A 23,124-nucleotide genomic window follows, 5' to 3' on the forward strand; every position below is an offset into this window, starting at 1 on the left:
CCATTCAAAACATGCAGGGAAAGCCATGAACAGAACACAGGGATACAAATGTGATAGACAAAGGATTAAAAAAAAAAATAGAGACAAACTCTCCAGTCACTACTGGAGGCCATTAAGAAAATGAAGGGGAGCTTTGGAGAGGGCCAACCTGGACTTCACAGTCAACAATCTGGAGAGGAAAAAAAACCCAGGATAATTTGGGATATTTGAGTGGGGTCTGCAGAGCTCTGTAAAACTCACCAAGGAGTGTTTAAGGTGAGGAGTATTGAGGTAAGGAATATTAACTAGGAGTAGAGTCCAAACTGATGGGCAAGGGATTCAGAGCAGGGCTGCTTCTGAGCATACACACATTTGCTTGTAAGCAGCAAATTGGGCTACCAGGCAAGTAGAAGGCCTGCAAAGAGCCTAAAAGGGCTCACCATCCAGGAAAAGTTATTCTCCTGTTTATTCTTCAGTGAACACTGAACTTACCCTTGGTAGGAGCACCTCTAGGATCTCTTCCCTACCTGGTTAGCATGTAAAACTTGTTGGACACATCTAGGACTTAAGCTCAAAGGAGAAAGTTCCTCCTGTGTGAGCACCTCAATGAAATCAGCAGCTGGGAATGTGAATATAAGGGGCAGGAGGAAAGAATCTGATCTAAGTTCAAGATGGCAAGAACTAGTTTTGTAGATTGACAGAGGACCGGAGTCAAGCAGGATAAAGGACTAAGAAATTACAGGATGAATTACCTTGAAGAAAGGCAATACTGTGCCCATTTCAGAGTATCAACATTGAATAAATTCAGGGATTTTGCATGGCTCCTTGTACTAAAAGCAACTGGAGGACTCCATATCAATTTAGAAACCTGCACATCACATGGTAGAACATACAACAGAGATAAATGCAGCCTAGAGAAGTATATTGATTCTGTGATAGTTTCCTCATTAACTCCTGTCCTCCTTTCTGAAGGTTCACAGTGGATCTATGAGAGTTAGTAACTGAGCTGAGTACAATAAAATGAAATCTTCACAGGTGGCAAGCTTTCAGGAGAGAACACTAATCAATGCCATCTGGACACTGAAGCTAGTATTTTAGAACAACAGCATTTTACTTCTTGCTCTGTTGTTGAAACTTTTGTACGACGTTGTGCAACTCATTTAACATTTTCATGGTTCAATTTTCCTATAGATAAAGTAGGAATAATGCTATCCATTAGTAGAAGACTATGGGATCTTCTCACTAGTGCTCAAAACACTCTTTGTGATTCTAGAACATCCAGAGCAATTTAAGCCAACTGCGCAAATTATTGGGCATGCCCTCTCTCCAGGAGTACCTCAGACACTCTGAAAGAAGAGCCTCTAACTCCACAGTCTCAGTTAAAGCTGTTACATTTACTCTGTATTAAACACACATGGTAACTCAGACACTTTAATTAAATATGTTTCAAATCAGACCTTTTTTAATTAGGCCTTAAGAGAAGGCATATAATATAAGCAAAACTAGATACTCTGAATACAGTGACAAAACCCTAGGATGGTGACACACAAGAATTTCAAAAAATTATTTGCTGAACTTCTATTAAAAGCTGATTTGTACTGTTTTGTTTTCGTTCTTTCTAGCAAATTACTCTTCTTCTGTGAGGATAAATTACAATTAATTTAATTGAATAAAGCCTCAATTTAGTCAGAAAAGCCTTATTGTTTTGGTGTACTGCAGAAAAAATGGAGAAGTGAAGCACAGCAATGAATTTATTTCTTGTATTAAAAGGAAGGAGAGTAATTGAAATCAAGGCTTTTTCTAATATCAGAGGCATTAGTCCAAATATCCATCAGCAATAACAGCTGCAGATTACACAAAACCCCCTCTAATTAATCATTCTGGGCATATGTACTAACATATTTCATGATACAATAGATTGAATCACATATTTTGCTGATCACGAGGTGGGGGTGGCAGGGAAAAGGAGATTTTTCTGAGAGCCTTCCAAGTCTCATATTTGAAATGGAACTTCAGGAAGATGAGGCTTTTTAAGGAACACGAGTTGGATATGGTTTCCTGCAGAGAACACACCATTTGGCTGAGACAACTCTGTCTTCCCTGCATGGCTGCTCTGTGTGACTGGCACTGTTCACTTTGTTCCAGGCAAGAATAAGCCTTTCAACAAAGCCCTGACTGCCTTTGCCATGTCTGTTCCCTGCACTTGCCCAGCTGTATGTGGTCCATATCCCACAGTGATCTGTCATATATTCCAAATTTATCACTTGTCAACTTGTCCTAACAGTGGAAAAAAACCACGCCTTTCTGAAAAAGTTATGAGAAGGCATTAAGACAACTGTTAAGGTATCACCATTGACTTAATCCTATTTAAAACTGAAGACTAGAAAGACTGAATATTTATTTATTTTGAAATAGAAATGTATTAGAGGTTAAGTGAATGTACCACTCTGCAAACAACCTCTGAAACTCTTTTGGAAACCAAAAATAATGAAGTATAAACTGAAGTCAGCATGGAACACAAAGTAAATCCACACCAAAAATCTGCAGTCAGAATCACGTCATCCCTGACAAGAACATCAGGATTTATTACTCAATTCAAAACAAAATAAAATTTGGTAGAATAAACTGAGATATGGTTTTGGATTGCTTCTTCAAGAATGCTTGAGAATTTTAACCTTTCCACAAAGTCCATTTTTAAAATGATATATGAGGAATATCAATTGGAAATGCACCTTGTCGTACCAAAAGATTAAAAAATTGAAGGAGTCTGGGAGATTCAAAGAAGGATACCACCTGTCCTAAGAAACAGTGATGGCCAAGTGACAGAAGACATTTCTTCTCTCCTTTGCACAAACCTTTATAAAGTGAGTTTCATAATACTAAAGTAGTAAAACTCTTCCTTTTTAGAAATTGCAAACATGTTTTGCAATTAGATTGTGAGTAACAAGCATAACAATCTTTTTCACTGCCAGGAGATTTATAACAGCAATAATCTGTTCTGACTCTTTCCCATCTGGACAGCAGAATCAGAAATCTTCTCTTACCTCTCCTTGCTAGCTTAAGAGCCAGAATTTATAGTGGGTTTTTACGTCTTTCTTAAATAATGAATTTTCAAGACACTGAAAAATACCTTATTTATTAGCCTGAGATTATATCACATTTTATTACATTAGACCTGCATTAGCAGACAAATGACTATATTTTTTTTTCTGAAATATATTCTGTTCTACCGCTAAGAGGTAAAATATGGCATGGAGCATATCCAGTTACTCACCAAAAGTGAAAGAATTTTCAGATTTCTTTTATTAACAGTAATGATTTGGGACTTCAGTTTACATTGAAAATTTTGCTCAGATATTAAAAGTGTGAAGCCTTTTGTTTTCAAATTCTTCTTTTTAAAAAGGTCTATTTATTTCTGAAAAATTTTAAGCATGTTCTATTTTTCCCAACTGCCTGTGCATATTATAAAGACTTTTTTTCTTTTATATTCTTTGACTCCATAGTTATTATCAAACCAGTGGCCTGTGGATAATCCCTTGAATCTATAACCTCTCTGTGACTCACACTGAGACAGACACAAGTGTGTTGACTGTCAGTTTTTCTGTTGTTCCTCCAAAAGGTTGGAGACAATTAAACTATTCTCTAATGCATGAGATTCAAACTAATGCTACTGACTTTGTAACACAAGGCTCAGTACCTTTGACTTTTCTTTGAATTACTATTCATTGAATAAGTACACACCTAGCACAGCTGATAACAACAAATAGATATTTTACATTATAAGGGGCTGTCTTTATTCTCTGAGAGTGTCCCTCTTAGACTAATAAATGCTTTCATTTTGAAGATAATGGGGTCATTCTATCAGAAATCAAGGTTTGGCAATATAAATTTCCCGAGCATAAGTCTTTTCTTTCTTATCCAATCAGAACCTGGATTACTAGAAGGAAAAAAATAGCAATTGTTTTAAATGACAGTAAATTGTCTGTTATGCTTTGGGGTTTAATAATTTGGGAAATTGAATGTTTTTCCAAATCACTCAAGCCAAGTCTCAGAGTCACATGAAAGAAAAAATCCAGTAAACTTTCAGGTACAGTATGTAATGCCAAGTTTGCAAATGTAAGAGATCAATCTTGATAAATAAGCATTTTCTGGCACTCAGGGCTTTTTTCCCTTAAGTAACTTCTGGAAAATAAGACTTGCATTTTGCTTTGGGAACAATGAACAAGCAAGGACGAACTTTGACTGAAGCAGAGGAAAAGGGAGGGGAAAGCAGAAGGAGGAAGCTACAACATTTAGGAACAACAAGTTAATAGAATAGTTCATCAAGTCTTATTTAGACAGATCTGTTTTCTTATTTGCCAATGTGTGAAATGGTCAATGTGTAATAGTAACATTAGGACACTAAACCCAACTTGGAAATCTCAGAAATTTCAAGAGAGTTTATTTGGTAAAGGTAAAAAAAAGGAATATAAAAGGATTTCTGAATAAATAAAATTGCTACTTATTACAGGCATAGTCCACAAGCATCAACATTGACAACCCACCAAAAGCAGTTTTCAGTTTTACTGAAAAACATTAGGCTAAAGTTAGAATACTAAGATAAATTCTCACAGCTAATAACCAGGATCAAAATGAAAAGATAATTATCTCCTTTCACCGCACAATTTAAAAATTGCCTTTAAAACACCCCAGTTTAATGAAAGTGGAAAAGACTCAACTGAAACAAGACACACAGCCAAAAGCTACTTTTGACCACAGAACCAACAACTGACTTTACAAAGGCTGAAAAAACTCAACAGCCTGATTTCTATTAAAGATTTGCCATGCAAGCAAGACAAATAAAAATTTCCTCATCAGTAGACAGAAAGCTTGAGAGTATCAATGCAACTGCAGCAGACACAGCTACAAAATGAATTAAGTATTAAAGAGGTGTTGTTATTTACTACACCCACATCAGCCAATAGGTCAGGGCAGTTTGAGTAACTGTATGAAGTCTAAGAGGTTCAGTCCTGCAGTATCTGTTTGCCACAGTCTCCACTGATATGCTGCATCTCATATTTGGTGTGTTTTCCTTCCAGAACCTTGCCCCCCTCAAGCTGTTGCTGTTTGGGTTACAACTAAATCATGTTTAATTAAATTGCTGCTACATCTTGAATGTAGCCTCGTAGACTCAGATTTAAGGTGAAAAAATATTTCATTAAATAGAATTATACAGAGCTAAGAAATTCCTGGCAAAATAATGAAAGCCTTCACCCCACAATCTTTACAAACCCCTCAAGATTAATTAAAATAAAAAGGCAGAAAGAGAATGCAAGGAAGGAATATGTAAAAAACAAATCTAGGTGGTTGTTCCAATAATGCAAGGCTTTTTCTGCACGTGTTTTGTCTTGACAAATATTACACAGATGTCAGCCGAAGGGTTTTCTGTACACGGGCAGAGAAGGCACAAGCAAAGGGAAGCACATTATGCTGATCAGTTGCACAGAACCCTCCCCTGTGACATTTGGATTACTTCAGCAACATTACTCTTGGTTTGAATGGGATAAAGCGGAAGGGGGGAAGGCATCGGTTGGTTAGTTTGGGAATGTTTTTTCACTCTTAACAAGAGGCCACAGCTTCACAACCAGGATTATTTCTTTTCCTTCACTCTATCCTGCCTTTTCAGTTTCTTTTTCCCAGTCCAACCGGAAGCAGGGCTGTGAAAGGGACGGCTTCTCTCCAGCTCAAGCAGCTTGGCCCCTGGCAGAGGCATTTGCAGCAGAACTTAAGAGACAGTTCTGTTCTTGGCTCTGCCAACAGACTTCCTGTGTGCCCTGAAATCCCTTTGTGCTTTAATTCTCCCAGAGAGACAACAATGATTTCTTTGTTCTTCTTATCAGGTGTAATTTTTTTCCAGTGGAAAAACTGTCTGCTCTGTGTTGTAATGTACAGACACACACTAAATTTAACAGCATGAAAGTTCAAGCTTGATTAAGGTATTTAGGAGAAACCATAAAATAAAAACACTAGAGAAAGTCACAGATAATATTTGACAAATCTATTGTTCTTCTGGGGGGAACAGGAGGGAGAATATTGGATTCTGATTGGGCTGAGTGGTAGCTTTACATTCCTGCCATTTTATTGCTGAATAAAATAAATTTCAGCAATAAGCACCATGAATAAGACGCATTCATGAAAATACACCTTATTCACTCATTTAAAAAAATCTCACATTTTGAAAAAAGGAAAAAGTTTGTGCTTACCACATCAGTCTAATTTATAAACGTTCTGATAGAACCCTAACTTTTAAAAGTTCCAAACTGCTTCATCACCAAGGACAAAACTCCACTCTCTACTTCTTTTATTATTTTCTTTTTTAGAAAATTGCTGGTATTCTGCTGTAAACATCAACTTGTGCATTTTCATCTACCTGTACAAAAGCACATACCTCTCATCTCTTTTCCTTTCTAACAGGGATTCCTATTGTGTTATCACTGATTTATAGAAGAGCAATTTTTATGTAATAGCCATATAAACCACTCTACAGCATTTGACACTACATCAATATTGATTTAGCTCAGCCCAGCTATATTTGTCATAATAAAGCTTTTTACACTGAAAAACACCTGACAATTTTTGGCTTTATTAATGAATACTTTAAGATTCACATGTAGCGTTTTGGGGTCTTTAAAACTAGATAAAAACTTCAGTAAGCATCCTTAGGGAAAAGAAGAAGATTGGAAGCAAATGGTGAGATACACACAACTTGCAACACTGTCTACAAACCACTTAAAGAGCAGATGAGAAATGAAGTGGTTTAACTTCTCTGTCCCAAGAACCTGGGACTACAGACTTGAGTGCTGGGTTGGGTGTTAGAGGTACAGATTTAATTTCTGTGCTGCGCATCTTCAACAGCAGAACAGTAACACTGTGACTTAGACCAGTGCCAGCAATACCCCAGGAAGGAAAATTTTTCCTGAGTGAATTCTGGGCCAGACCATTCAATAATGGAACCACAGGGGAAGCTAAAATCTTCAGCTTTTCAAAAGGTCTAGCAAAGGTTAATGTCACAGCTGGCGGAAGCAACACAATATTCTCTACAGTCACACTGTTTTACTCCATGGCCAAATGTTTTAGACATCTCATTCCCCTGCTCCAGATATTACTTCATGCCAGAAAAATAATGTAAGTTGTCACTTTAACTGTTGTGATACCATTGTTATCTGTGCCTGAATGACTACTGAAAAGAAATAAGAATTTAAAAAAAGGCAGAGCAGTTAATTTTACTGATACTCTTAAAATGAGCAAAATAAACACTGTGAGAGTTAAGTGGGTTTTTTATACTGAATGATATCTCTCTTGCAATGAAGAGAGCAAGGAATAAACGATGGATTATAATGAAGTTATAAATATCCTGCATTTTCTGCCACTGCCTCTAGCCCTTGGCTAAGATCCCAGGTCATTAGTGGATGTCTGTGATTCCATGTGAAAGGAGAGTAAAGAAAAACAACATAAAATTTCCAATTTTTTTTTGTACACGACAGCAGAGATAAATACCCATTCTCATCTGTGTCTCTGAAAATAACTGCCCCTTAATATTGTGAGAAGACTGAGGATGGAGATGGAAAAAAGATTGTTCCTTGACTTTATTACTAGCAGGTAGAAGGAAAAAGTAGTGATTTAATTTTTTCAGTAATTCAGTAAGGGCTAACAACTGTTTGCAATACTCAGACAACAGCACAATGACACTATCAAGACAGATTTTTTTCCCTTCAGCTGGAAATGGGTATTCTCTTTTCATATGTCATCTATCTCAATTTGATATTTTTGCTATTAGATCACCAGCTCTTAAAATTATAACACTGGAAAGCAATTCTTAAGCCTCTAAAATATACTTTCTTATCAATCAGCTCATTTTTTCACCTTCATACAAGAGACCAAAAGAAAGTAAAAATTAAACAAAAGAGATGACAAGCCATTGGAAATAGTTATTTTTATCTATAATTCTTTTAAAATGCCAGCAAAATTCAACAAGGTATATTCTGTTTGTAAAACTATCAGTAGTGGCTGCATTTCAATGGTACTCAAACCCAATATTTTTCACATCATGCTTCTAGAAGTAAATTTTCTGTATTTGGCATTATTTAATCTGGGGGAACCTTGCAAGTGCCCATGGAACTCACTGGCACTTGTTCTTAACTGTACCTCAGATTTCAATTTTTCCTAATTGCAATGAGGAGACTTGGAATCAACCTGTAAGCTGATTCTACACTACAATATAGACATACGTTCTGTTTATAAACTGGAATGTTAAACAAGTTGTAGCAGCATTTATTGTTAATAAAGCAATGCTCATCACCAATAAAAAAGAAAAGTATTTATGTTGTTACTGCACAGACGAGAAGCATTAGCACTTTACTGCAACAGTTTCTTGTTTAAAAGAAATTATGCCTCCATAACTGGGGAGATGAGAAGGTTTAAAGGATGCTTATTATAACACACAGCAGTTGCATATACCTCTATTTCACAGGAAGAAAAAAAATCCTCCTAGTTTCAGGCAACAAATTTAGGACTATATCTGTTTTAATCACCAGAGAGATTTTTATTTCAGTTGCTTGTTTACTTAAAATGAAGACATAAAAGGGACTGTTTTTAGAATATTTGCAGGGCTTATGGGTGCACCATAAATTGGGTAGAAAACTGGCAGGATGGCCAGACCCAGAGAGTGGCAGTGAATGGAACTACATCCAGCGGTGTTTTCCAGGGCTCAGCAAAGGGGCCAGTCCTGTTTAGTATCTTCAAAGACCTGGACGAGGGGACTGAGTGCAGCCTCAGCCAGTTCACAGATGATGCTAATTTGGCTGGGAGTGTTGATCTGCTGGAGGGCAGGAAGGCTCTGCAGGGGGATCTGGACAGGCTGGACCAATAGAGCAGGGCAATTGTATGGGGTTCAACAAAGAGAAGCTCAGGATCCTGCACAACCAACCCACGCAGCACTACAGGCTTGGGAAGAGTGGCTGGAAAGCTGCCCAGCAGAAAAGGACCTGGGGGCACTGACACTGGCTGAACATAAGCCAGGGTGTGCCCAGGTGGCGAAAAACACCGGTGGCACCCTGGCCTGTATCAGCAATAGCATGGCCAGCAGGGCCAGGGCAGTGATTGTCCCCCTCTACTTGGCACTGGTGAGGCCATGCCTCAAACCCTGTGCCCAGTTTTTGGGCACCTTGCTACAATACAGACATTGAGGTGCTAGAGTGGGTCCAGAGAAGGGCAGTGGAGCTGGTGAAGGGTCTGGAGTGTGTGTCTTGTGATCAGTGGCTGAGGAAGCTGAAGTTGTTTAGCCTGGAGAAAAGGAGGCTCAGGGGAAGTCATGTCAGTCTGAACAACTCCATGAAAGGAGGTTGTGGTGAGGTGTGGGTGAACCTCTTCTCCCAGGTAACAATTGACAGGATGAGAGGCAACAGCCTCAAGATGTGTCAGGGAAGGTGTGGATTGGATACCAGGAAAATTTTCTTCACTGAAAAGGTTGCCCAGGGAAGTCGTGGAATCACCATTCCTGGAAGTGTTCAAAAAAGATTTGTGGATGTGGCACCTGGGGACATGGCCTAGTGATGAACAAGGTGGTGCTACTTTAACAGCTGGACTTAATGATTTTAGAGGTCTTTTCCAACCCTAGTAATTCTGTAGAATAGCTTGGACATTTAAAGGTAATCTACTCCACCCATTCTGCAACAAGCAGGGAACGGTGACATTTTCACAGAGTAAACTCCTTTACAGCAGTGGGACTAATTTTATGCCTGTCTCTTGAAACACCTACCTGGCAGGTCTGAAGTAAAAGTGCAGCTGATGCCCACAAAAAAGGATGTGAAGGAAAAATCTACACACTTTAATGAATTCAGATATTACTTCAATATACTTTGAGAAGATCAAGAATCACCAGACAAATCCCCAAAAGCAAGTTTCTTTACTGTGATTCAGCTCTTCAAATATTATTACAATATTAAAGACTTATGTTTGGTTTCTTCTAGAGTAAAAAAAAGAGAATGTTTTCCACAGTATGTCCCACAACTTTAAAAATAAATAAATAAAATAAGAAATGGTTTGGAGCTGTACAAAATTCTATGGGAAAAAAGTCCTTTCTAAATTTGTATGATTTTTAGCAGTTTCCAGGAGAATCCAAACAACAGGAGGTATTTTAAGGTGATTCATGAGTTCATAGAGAGAGGTTTTGGCATCCTATTCTCAACAATATATTAAGAATGAAGTTTGACTGGGCTAGTGGTTCAGTAAATTGTTATTTCTGGTCTTTTGCAAGGTCATTGGAGCTCTGTTCACTTCCAATTTGCAAGGTCTCCATATTAACAGCCAAAGCTGCCATGAACAGCCATCACTCACCCAACTAGAAATGTTACACTAAAAAAAAAGGTGCAGAGTATCAGTTTCTTTTATTTCAGCTCTCCCAAGGGCAGAAATTATTCAAGCTGGACAGAACTACTGCTTTATACTGTCATTCCCTTCCCTGCTCACTTCATACCACACCACCCTCAAAACTGGGCAAGGCATACTATGAAGATGGTTCAATAGTTCATACTATACTTGGTTTAACTATCATAAAGCAAAACTCAAGATGCTTCACATCATCTGTAAACTTCTAAAAAGTGTTTGTAAAATTTAGAAGAACCCAACTATTTCAATACTCCCACAGAGCAAAAGATAACACTGTATATTTTCAAAATTAAAAGATGCAGATGTTCAAAAAATCAGTAAAAAACCCCAGACATCAGAACCAGAGAATCTCCATGTCCCAATTAAGGTCACATACTTGTGTGTCATTACAAGCCTAGTAATAACCAAATCATTGGTATTACCAAGATGAACAAAGACCCTTTGGCAAGCTGTCAAAAAGAAAAAAATTCATATTGTCATGGCAAGGCACTGCCTGTGAAGAAAATACTGGAGTTTCCCTCTCAGACATGATGTTTTCTGGGTTGAAAAAAACACCCAAACTTTTAAAATATTCAAAGGAACATATCTGATCCTATAAGAAAACCAGAATTTTTCCCCCTAATAAAATATATAAAAAGTTGTGATATAGAACAATGAGACAGAATGAAGAGATTTCATCAGCATTGAAAGGTCTTGAAGATGCATTAAATATTATTCCTTTACAAATTAAGATTTTATGCTACACAACACACTAAAATGGGCAGGAAATGAACAGGCAATGAGCAGAAGCAGATAGCTAGATGTTCAGAAAACATGTTTACAAAGTAATGAAATGCAGGATATTGATGCATTTGCAGGATTTAACTAGCTGAAGTTTGCTTCTACATATTCTTTTCAGCTTATTGGTGCAATAGTCTATAATGAGGTATAAATTTTGTCACTTATGGCTGCAACTTAGTTGTCAGTTCTACCCCAACATACGTTTATTTATTGAACATATGCTAAATCAATACATCTTAAATACATGTCTCAACTATTTTTAATGCAAGTTCATTATTACAATAAACTGATTCAGAAAAAGACAGATTCACATAAAACCTCAGGATGGTCTCAAATATGCCAGCCTATTAATCTATATTTCTACTTGCACTACTTTCTCTTTTGGGTCAAGAACAGTCACATCATTGATTCAGCTAGAAATTCTGATATTAGAGAATATTGCTGCTGTTTCAAAAGATTATAGAATATAATGTCCCCATATTGAATTTAGTAGGTGATTTCCAAACAGCTGTGCTGTTTCAGATGAGCATCCATCTCCCTGGGAATTAGGTGCAGATTTCTCTCTTTTCATGGAATGACTTCAGCAGAAGCACTGGGTATTTCTTACATTTAAGATCTGTATGCTCTGCTCTCACAGCAAAAGAAGGCCACAGCATCTGCAAATTCTTTAAAAATTACTTCCTGCTTTGATCAAAGCTGCCCAAACAGGTCAAAGTGGCACATCATACTCTACAATTTAAAACATTTCACTTCTGACATTTATTTTTTTATTAGTCCTTCAATCACTTTGAAAAAAATCAAAGCCTTACTTGAAAAGGATTTTTAAAAGTTAAACATTTTTAATAGTTTTATAATATTTTTCTATGTGCAAGATTGTTTCCTCTATTTCTGTTATCACATAATTTCTCTCCTTTTCCTCATTTTTAGAAATTAATCTGTTTACCAGAGTCTGACTGCAAGAAAGGCAGACTCTCAGATTCTTTCCCAACTGTATCAGCCCCAGAAAACCATTACCATGTGCAGGCTGCTAGTTATCTTGTGGACCGCATATTAAAAAAAAAAAGTTCTTAATTTCTTGATACTCACTATGAAGGACAGCTATGTAAAAAAGGTGCCAAACTTCATGCAACAAACTTCAGCCCCCATAATTAACTCTCCACCCCTGACTCACAATCCACAGCTCTTCAGCCAGCTCCCATCAGCAGCAATTTAAACATGCCCAGCCCACACGGCACAGAACAGCCCATGGTCAGACTACCAAGGACTCTCAGCCTCCAAGGCAGGGTGGCCACATGAAAATTTCTGGTCCCTGCCAGTTCCTGGGCTGTGCCTACACATCATTGCAAGAAGTAGCAGCTATCCCAGGCCAAACAGCACCAGGAGCCACTCTAAGAGTTTAGCACTATGGATGACCAAGCTGCAGTGCTCATGGAATATTCCCTGGGCTCAAGAAGGGCCTGTACAGATACAGCTTCAGTTTGCTATAAGGAAAAAAATTAAAATCAACTCTTAGCTGATAAAATGAGGGACAAAAGATGACCTTCTAATCAAGATGAACTTCTAATCTCTTTTGCCTCCTCTTTCAACTTTCAGTTGCAGAAAGTCTCTTGTATTCATAATAAATGGAATAGAAAAAGATTACATTCCATATATTGTAATAAGCAACAAATTTATGCAAATGACACGCAGTAGGAAGCAAAACAATAACAGCATTGTGGTGTACTGAGCACAGCCAAACACACAGAAATGATGTAAAGGAAAACATGAATAGCTGAAAGCAAGTTCTGCAATCCTTCAAAATCTTTGTTTTCAGACTAAATGTATCTTCAAGACATTGACAGTTCTTTTGAGTTTCTGCTGAATTTGAGTTTAAGTTAAAAATATAACAGCTACCTGAGTCCAGGCTTTAAATTATCTTATTTTCCACTCATAAAAATCAAAACAGTTGCTAATTTTCTGAATATGAATTGGAAATTCAGTTTCAATTTCTTGGTTTAGAGCTATAAGACACATTAAAAATAACAAAGAGATATAGCAGTGTTAGCTGTCAAAAAAAACCCCAAACAATCAAAAAAGAACAAGTAACAGCCTCAAGTTGTGACTAGAACATTTCACATTCATTACAGAATGAGATTACAGAGATTAATCTTGGCTTTGAAATTATAACTCAATCCACCAAACCCTTTTACTTGATCAGAACTTGAATGTGCTCGAATACAAAAAAACCACCGTTGTTTCTTCAATGATAAATTCCTATCAACTCTCTGTCTAGATCTTCAACATGATTCAATCTTTTCGCCTGCTTCAAAACAGCTATGAGAAATGCTCTTCCTTTTAATTAAAAAAAAATTTAAAAAAAGAAGAAAAATCATAAAGACAAAAGCAAGTAGGTTTCAGACCTTACTTAGGTACTGAAAAGGAGAGTAAACCCAGAGAGTCATACATTGCAAAGCAGAACTTGTATTCTGTTAGGAAACAGGTTACAACATGCCTCAATAAGAAATATATATTTGTCACTCATGAACTACACTGGCCATTACTTCCAGTCATTAAGAAACAGGATGCAACTAAGAGCATCAAGGTAAGAGAGGCTGGGGGCAAAGTAGCCTTCGAGCACTTACTAAAGCAGCATGATGCCTTCATGCAGGGCATGCACGATGTAGGGTACCCTTAGCTACCCACCATCACCAGCAGCGTTGGCCCTGCACCCGGAGGCCCTGGAGATGGTGTGTGACAGGAAGTACAGCCCCAAAGCCCAAGTGAAGCAAGCCCCAGCACGTGCACCACAATGCCAACAGCTAAAGCAGCACTTTCCTTTTCCGCAGATGGAACTCACACAGCGTACCTCTCCTGCCCCAAAAGGACAGAGAGACACCACGTAAGGGATGCCACAGCTGCCAGGGACATCATGTAAGCAAGCTTTTTGATCATTCTTTCAAGGACTCAGGTTACCCATTGGTTGTGTGGCAAAGTGACTATCATGGTCTTTACTGTCCTGGTCATAGACTGTCCCAATAGGAGTCACTTCAAAAGACTGTGAATCATTGCCCAGAGGTTTTTGACTTCTAAAATCCATCAGGAAATCTCATTTTTTTCACAGTGAGGATTACAACATGTATTACCCATGAACCTTTCAACAACAGCAAAAAAAATTATTTTTTCCTAAACCTACTCAAATTCACTTTCTGCTATCATAAAAAGACAGTCAGCAAAATCCAACACAAGGGAAGACATGTCTCCCTTTGTTCTGTTTCTCTCCAAAGCAATTGGCTTTCTCATGGATGATGCAGTACTGAAGCCCAGTTTAAACATACTGTGAGAGATATTTTACTAAAATTGAGATCTAGACAAAACTTGCAGAACATTTATGGATTTGGAAAATTTGAGCTACCAAAACAAAAAGTGTAAAGCAGTCTTGGACAAGTAATTTGGGCTCTCCCACTTAGTCCTATTCCAAATGAAACAAAATCCAGGGATGTAAACAGTTCTTCAAAATTATATGTGAAACTGACAAATATAAACACATAAAATTATATGTGAAACCGACAAATATAAACTTTATAATTTGTTTATAAATATAAACAAATATAAACTTTATAAACATATAAAAATGCCTACTTTGCATTGAATAAAAAAATCCCCTACCATTTTCTCTTTCCAGTTCTCCAATGCTAACTAGAGAAGGCTTCCCTTACCCACCTTTATCTATGAAATCCTAATAAAATTTTAAAAAATCCATAAGTATAAGAAAAATAGACAGCTTTAATTAATTCTGGTCTGGATCCTCACACTTTGTTAGATTAATTTTTCAGACCTGGTGTTTTATTTGTAGGTCTGTCACATGGGGTGGGATGAGATGCATGCTCTTTAGAGAGACTTGACTCTTCATAAGAAAACCTGCCAATGATACCATAAAAGCACTAACTATTGATGATACAATCCATGTAACACTCTTAAGCACATATGTGTGTGCAGGAAAGGGATGGCTGAAAATGGAAAACAATTGCAATAATAGTAGAACAGAAGCTGAGATCTATTTTAATATTATTAGGTGTAATTTTGAAAGTAATCAATCCTTACAGGTACACAGAAAAAAACCCCAATCAATTGAGGAAAATATTTGTTGCCATTCAGCATCTCAGGAATAAGACCTATCCAGCAAGGAATGATTCAAATGGCCCACGCCAAAACTTATTAATCAACCACTTCATGTGACAGTGATGTAGTTTGGTAAGACATCCCTCGAAATACATCTGCGAATCTAAAATACAGAACATCATCTCCCCTCCTTCAGACGAGGATGTCCTAACACTGTAACACTGAAGTTATAAAGAGTGAGAACTTACCTGTACTGGTGTGTACATCTGAGGATGTACACACTAGGAAACCTACTGACACTCAGAATTTTGATTTTGTTGTGCTGAGGCTACTTGTAAGCACTTCTAGACCGAATCAATTTTATTCATCTTCACTCTGTCTTACACAACATGAAGGAACTGCCATCAGAAACTACTTTGTCAGAAAAGTCACAAGTGAATGGAGATGTTAATTTTGCTTTTCACATAGAAGTTCTCAAGGGCAGGCTTTTTTCTTGATTGAAAATGAAGCTGAATAGGGAGTTAACATGCAGGTGCTCAGATACAGCCAAAATGATTATTCATTCAGTTTGTGTTCAAGACCACACACACATATCTCCCTGAGGAATATCATCTTAGTTAACAGAAAAATATAAGAGTCAGCTACTATTGAAGATAAATAAAGTGAGCATAAATTCACAGAAAAGGGAAGGGGTGCTTTTTGCTATAATATAAAGGAACAACTGCTGATCATACCAGACACTGGACACATGCATATTGTTCAGGTTTATCAGACTTCAGCTGCTTATGCATGCAAGTCCAATCTCATGCCTCCAACATGTCAGAAATATGGCTCATTTTCAGAGACAAACAAATAGGCTGTGTGGAACTCAATCACAGCTGTTGCAATAAACATATCTCATTATTCAATCCTAGCACAGGCCTGCCCAACAAAATCTTTCAGAAGGAAGCTGCCCACTAAAAGAAAATAAAACCTCACACTCAGAGAATAAAATCTCCAAACCTGGTCCAGCCTCCCTGCAAAAGTCTATCAACATCCTTCTATCCACTGACTATAGAACTCACAGACCTACATGATCTTGGAGACTTTGCTGAAGTTCAGATTAATTTTTCAGTAATTTCAGCTCCCAAAAGACAAGTCTAACCGAAGTTATTCACATAGCATTGATAAGATTGGAGAAAAACCACTCCAAGTTAAAGACTAATCTTGGATCAATCTGCAGCCTTGGAAGTACCATGAATATGACCTTCCCTCCTGTGAGTAGCCATGCTGTGGAAATTCTTACAGATGAAAAAGGGAACCTGCTTGCAAAACAAGAAGAGTATAGAATAGTCCTTATATTAGATTAAAATAAGGGAAAAAACCCCATTATTTTGTGAACATGGAGGAAAAACTGTGGTGTGATTACATAGAGGAATTTAAACTGTGAATGTCCATCTGCAAGTAAGAAAGAGCAATCAACATTCACACAGAGCTTATCTATATAGCAGATTTTTTTTCTTAAGAAATCTGTATCCCACATCTTAATCACAGTTAATTTAAAAAGAAAAAAAAATCGTCTATCTAAATAAGCATATTTTGCAGGTGACTTCAGAAAGTTCGTAGATCATTATACAAGTTCTTGGTTTTACTTGTAAGACATGCAAGAAACACAAGACTTGTAGAAGTAATTTAGACTGCGAATGTGCAGACTCACTGCAAATATGCACAACACCTGACAACCCAAAGAAGTTGATTCTTTTTTTTCTTTTAAGTTGCTGAAGGCACCTCCAGATCCTTTCAATAGTATTTAGTGAGTTATACTGAGTGCCTATTGTAAAGAATGTGCTCTATGTGTCTAGTGAGCAATGGTCAGTGCCTTGCAGGGAAACAATCAGTGAGCATGAGCATTAGCAGATGGAACAGTCAGAAAATGTCTCATTTCATTGTTTATTAAACAGTTTACTGTTTTCCCTCAGCTTAATCCTTTCTTGTGTACTCCTGTTTCGGCTTCACATTTGAAATGTATCTGCATTAGACCACAGTTGCCTATGAATGTATACAACTATTTCTATTAATTAATATATATACAACTATTTCTATTAATTAATTCAATGCCTCAATAAATTGAAAATCAACTTGATTCTTTTTGTCTTCCAACAAAGCCTGCTTTGAAGTTTGCAATTATTCCCAATAGTTCCCAGAGAAGTTTTCAGCAAAGAAGTCTTGGTATAGTCAGAAAGAATGACCTTATTTGATCACAAACTGAACACAGCAGCTGTGCTTCTGGCAGAAGATCTATAACATGCACTCATGGTGGCTTCCCTGCCTCCATCATAATCTGCTATATACTGATCCAATTATTGCACAAAAAGCCTTTTTCTCATAGCATACTCTCCTTTTCACTTCTGTCTCACTCTGGATTGAAGGAAAAAAAAAATCTTGTGGATGGAATGCTTACTGTTTTTCAAATATTTCGTGCAAAAATGCCATTTACACCCACAGCTGCTACTGCCTTCTCTTTCTCCCTTCTTTTACAAGACAAGGAGGGGGAGAGGACAGAGAGAGAAAAAAACCTGAATAATTTTTCAAGATATTTAAATTAGGAGTTAATTGTATTATATTTTTTATAATTAGTCTCATATGACAGATAACAGATTTTGATTTTGTCCTGATCACTTACAAGATAATTTAAAACTTGAATATTGCAGGGAATGCACAGAGACATGGACGTGTCACAAACTCAGCTTAGTGAGGAATGGTCTCAGGTAAAGTTGTTCAGCACATGATTTTGTTTGTCCATGACTTTGTTTGCACTTCAGGAAAAAAAAAGAAGGAATACAGTGACTTAGTTTGATGAAGAGATGGAAAGTATGTTGCAATATTTTCCTTCTGAACAATGCTGTTGTGTAACTTTTCTAAGCTTTTGCAGTCCAACATGTAAAACAAGTAAACAAATCCCTTGGGGGAAAAAAGCCAAAAATCCAAGCGCTATATTGGAAACCTTGCATCCTAAATATGTTTCTTTATTCACTTTTCAGTTATGCTCTGACAAGCAACTAAAAAAAAGCCTGTCAGCCTCTTTCCACAACTACTTTTTGTAGCTGGAAATGGTATAAAACCCAGCTACGCTGCGAGGCTAGACATGATGGAAAGCACTTAGGATAGTTTTTAAACAAATAAGAAATGAAAAATTCTTCACAGGGCTCATACATATTCTATCACATGAGCCATCAGTAATCCCCATTTCTGCCTTCAGAGCAAAGAATAATTTTTCCAATTAATATATTTATAAAAAAAAGACAGAAATCATCAGACAACATGTTTGAAGAGAAAGGAGCTCTTCCTAGCTACACGTGTGGAATGGACAGACAGGCAAAGCGAGCCTGTGTTACTTGCTATATAAAGTTTAGAAATAAACAACCTTTAAATGAACATGTCTTGATTTAGAACAATCTTGTAAAATTCTCAGTGGCTCAAATGCACAGGGGAAGCGCACCAAAAAAAGGATCATAGTTATTCTTTCACTTACATTAGTAAACCAGCACTGAAGAATAGGAAGGGGTACGGTGAGAAGGTCAAGAAGTTACAAGCAGTGACTAGATTTTCAATAAGATTTGGTTTTATACTCTTACTGCTTTCTTACTGTAAAACCATCCTGATTTATTAAAGTAATACTCTTTACATGTGACACATCACAAAGCAACCCCTATATACAGGGTAATCCATAACAAAATCTTGAAAACAATACTTTTTTTTTTCTTTGACAGGCAGATGCTTCTCTTCAAAAAAGACAATGTATTCCTTCAGGGAAAAATATGCAAAAGTATGTAATCACTCAGCTATTTGACCTCTGTGCACTCTTATGTTTCTTAGATTTACCTCAAAGACAGCTATCTTTTTGTTTGGCCACAGCTTTTTTTGATATATCTTAGAAGGGCCATTGGGAGACACAGTATTACTGAGAATGATAATATTCAGAGAGACACTGAGGGAATATTCACACCAGCATAAATCCAATACACTGTGTCAAACCAAAATAACACACTTATCAGGTCAAGCCCAGAAGTGTAAAATTCTTTGACCAGTATGAATATAATTTATTTAATTATTTAAGAAGCCTGAGGAAAAATTCTAAAGTCTAAATTATTATTTCCCTTGTAAACACTATCATCTCCATTATACTATTACATTAAGGTACAAAACACTAAGCTGCAGAAAGCGTTTCAAGACAACCCAGTTAGAGTTTTGAATCCCGATGAAGTCACTGCTGGTTGGGAACTTAAACACTTTTCTGGATTTCATGATATCTACCATTCAAAGCCTATTAGTCATGGAACACAGTGCTGTTATCAAAAGGAGCAGACTGCCCACACCAGCTCTCTGTGTGTAAATACCTGCTGGCACATCCTGTGGGTCAGTCTGCCCACCGCGGCACTGCGCGCGCACAATACCCGGATGGGAAGCGTGGCTGCGGGGAAGCTGAGGACTGAAGCTACAAGAATACTTAATGCTTGCATGTGTTCCTGTGTTTCTTGTTCTTCTGCAAAATACTCTTATGCTTTTGCTTAACAGTGCTTGCTGAAACATTTTTTTTCCCCAAACTGAAACACATTTTTTCATCAGCAGGATTTAAATGAGCAGTTACGTAAGTTTCACAACATTTTTAAATGTTCTCCTCTGTTTAGTGGAGCTAAAACAGATTTGGGGAGACTTTCACTAAGAGCTATTTTAGGTTTTACAAGGAAAGCTCAAAAGATTGAAACACACTGTTCTATGCCAGACAAAAATTTGAGTAAGTCTAAACTTAGATGTTTGTTTCTGAGACAACTATAAATGTCTCACAGCACTTATATAATAACTATCACATTGAACCAGCAGAAAGAATCAGCAAGCCTGAGTCTACCTGTAAGAATAAAAATTATAACCCTAAATAGACAAAAATGTCAACATCACACAGTATTTTTACGGCAAAATGAAAATATATCATGAATCTCTAGGAAAGGATAGTCCCATAATTGTATAATGGCTAAAGAGTGATGGATTTCCAACATTGCCTTTGGGGAACAATCCTGAACAACACACAGGTTCCTGAAGACATCTGGAGAGGAAGGGAGTGGGAAGGAAGCAATAATCACACAAAATGCCCCCCTTTACTAAAGAAGATTTTGTACCAAAACAAAATCACTTCCCAAAAAAACCTTAGTACAAGGATGTGGGGAGACACGACAAAACTACTTCATTGTTTGCAAGTGGCAAAGCCCAGGTGCAGACAATCAGCATTTTCCCTTTGTGAGACCGAACTAATTTTGCATCAACCGGTGACTGAAGAAATCTACACTTTGTCTCAAAAATGGCAGGAAAAGGAACATCACCTCAAATATAACACTTTTTCGTGAGTCTGCTTTTTTATTGTTTTGTTTGTTTGTTTCATTTCACAGCACTTTCAGTGTTATTAAAAAAATAAAAGTAAAAGCATATAATCTGTCACATGAACATTAGAAATTTTACTACATTGGTCCAGTTCCTGCTCAGTTTATTGTATTGCAAGGTCTTGTCTTCAAAAATTAAAATGAAACAATACTTTCACTACTTAAAAAGAAAAAAAAACTAACATGAATGCATTGGGAAAAACATACAAGATGGGCAACATGTAGTCCCGTTTTGGAAAATACAAATAAAGTACAGAGAAAGAAGTCTTTATAAAGAGAACAATAAATTCAAACTTATCTTCCAAACTTTTGAAAGTACTTACACACATGTGGCTTAAGCCTCTTAGAAGTATCTGATCAAAGTATACAGGGAACAAAATGTATTGTGTGTACACATCTCTGAAATGCAGGAGACAGGAACCTGAAGTGTACAATGTTAACATCTAGAAGAAACTGTAAGAAGTATTCAGAGAAGCAGAATGGTATCTTTAAAATCCTACTTAAAGCACTACATTTTGCAGCCCTCACACTATTGTTACACTGTCACAGAGTACTTAACTGAAGAAACTGCTAGGACTGATTTTTATACATCCATCTACAGGAGGGGGAGGGGGGGGGAATAGCTTACTAAAAGACAGCATTCTGCAAAAATGAATCTCAAGACAGATACTTTTATCTACTTTTCATCCTCAACCAATACACCAATCACATATGATAACAGTTGGCAGGACATCTTCAAGGGAAAAGTAATCCAAGGTCAGCTCATGAAAGAAAGCTTTTACAGGATGACAGTGGTACTGAGCCTTCTCTGGCTGCTGATAACATCGTTGATGTCAGCTCAGCACTGAGGCAATGATTCCAAACATGGCATTACTACAATAAATTCGTTCATGCAGCGTAAGAGGGCAGAAAAATGCCCAAAAGCATGGTAAGATTGCAGTATTCCAGCAGCCTCTTCTCAAGAACATTTGAAGTACATTTTACTGGGTCTACAATCACAAACACAGGCAGAAAGCCCAAGAAATTCCATCATGGCTCCAAGCCTTTCAAAACACCAGTCCATCTTTTGACTTTCCTTATTTCATGCAAGATATCTGTCTAAGGCTCAGTAACCCAGCATTTCCACAGAGCAGCCCTGGATGTCCTTTCAGTCAGCATCAGGAACAAGTAAACAAACTACTGCCCATTTCTCAGTTTTCTATGAACCAGGAGTTCATGTTTCCCCCTCACTGTTTTTATCAGATAAAACTGTATTCCACAATAATACAGAGTTCTCCACAGCGTCTGAAACAGCTACTCAACCCCAGCAAGGAAGCTGCACTGTTTATATTGCATTTTGCATTCTTCTTCACTCACACTTGTATTTAATAACAACAAGAACAAAAATTTACATTTGTAGTGAATATTTATATTTTCCACTTGGCAGTTCTGATAATTTCTCTCACAGACCAGAGCTAAAACTGACTTGGCAGGCGGGATTTATCAGCATTTCATCTGCTAAACCATTCCAGCTAGAAAGCCAACTATATTGTCAACAGCTTTAAGAAGAAAACTTCTACTTGTATTATGTGACAAACTCACAATGAACACAAAATCAAAACAAACAAGAAAATGTAAGCAGGGCTGAGGGGAACGCAAACAGATCAACATTTAAAGATTTGGTTTTTGTAATCCCTAAAATAGAAGTTCAGCTAGTGCTAAGAACTTCAGAAAGACTGTTTCCTTTTTTAAACACTAAATACACTTCCCAAGCTCAAAAGCATCTTCCACACTAGTGTACCAGGAAGGAAATAAAACACAGTCAAGAATTTCACCTACAGTTATGGTAATTTCCAAATGTGACAGTTTTCCAAATATTGACTCCCAAAGGTAAAAACAGTCCTGTGCTCATCACTACCAGAATACAAATTTTACAGGACTAACTCGGTCTTAAATGATGTTTTTCACAGAAATTAACACAATTATACAGGTCAAAATTTCAGGAGCAGTTGTACTGACAACAGAGAGAAATGAAATTTATATAATTTGGAAGAAAAAACAGCAGTAAAACCTGACTTTAATGTCAAAATATGTTTAATAATTCCTTGTTTATTAACAGAGTTGTAATAACATCATATTTAAATACCAAATTCTTCAATCTTGTTTTTTATCAATTAACCAAGGCTTGGTTCTGAAGACAGGAGTCTCCACTAGTTACAAGAGATTTCTGATGGTTTATCAAGGAAAATATCTCTGAACAATATGGTGCAAGTAAAATTTTCTACCATCAAAAATGTGATTACTTCACTGTTGATCTTCTCAGAAGAATCACCTCCACACTCTTACTTTCTTTCAGAGCTTTCTCCCTCTAGATCATGACACCTGCTCCTGTAAAATTCTCATTTCTAAGCTAGAGTCCTCAGATCGTCACCATTAATGATCATTGCCAAAT

General features: G+C 37.1%; 1 protein-coding gene across 1 annotated transcript in view; it reads right to left on the minus strand.

The window, feature by feature from the left end:
* Window positions 1–23,124, minus strand: part of STARD9 (StAR related lipid transfer domain containing 9) — a 96,353-nt gene that overhangs the window by 58,581 nt on the left and 14,648 nt on the right. The gene's annotated exons all lie outside the window — the stretch shown is intronic.

This window comes from Pyrgilauda ruficollis, unplaced genomic scaffold (assembly GCF_017590135.1).
Source record: "Pyrgilauda ruficollis isolate IOZ18807 unplaced genomic scaffold, ASM1759013v1 scaffold14, whole genome shotgun sequence".
NCBI classification, from domain to species: domain Eukaryota; kingdom Metazoa; phylum Chordata; class Aves; order Passeriformes; family Passeridae; genus Pyrgilauda; species Pyrgilauda ruficollis.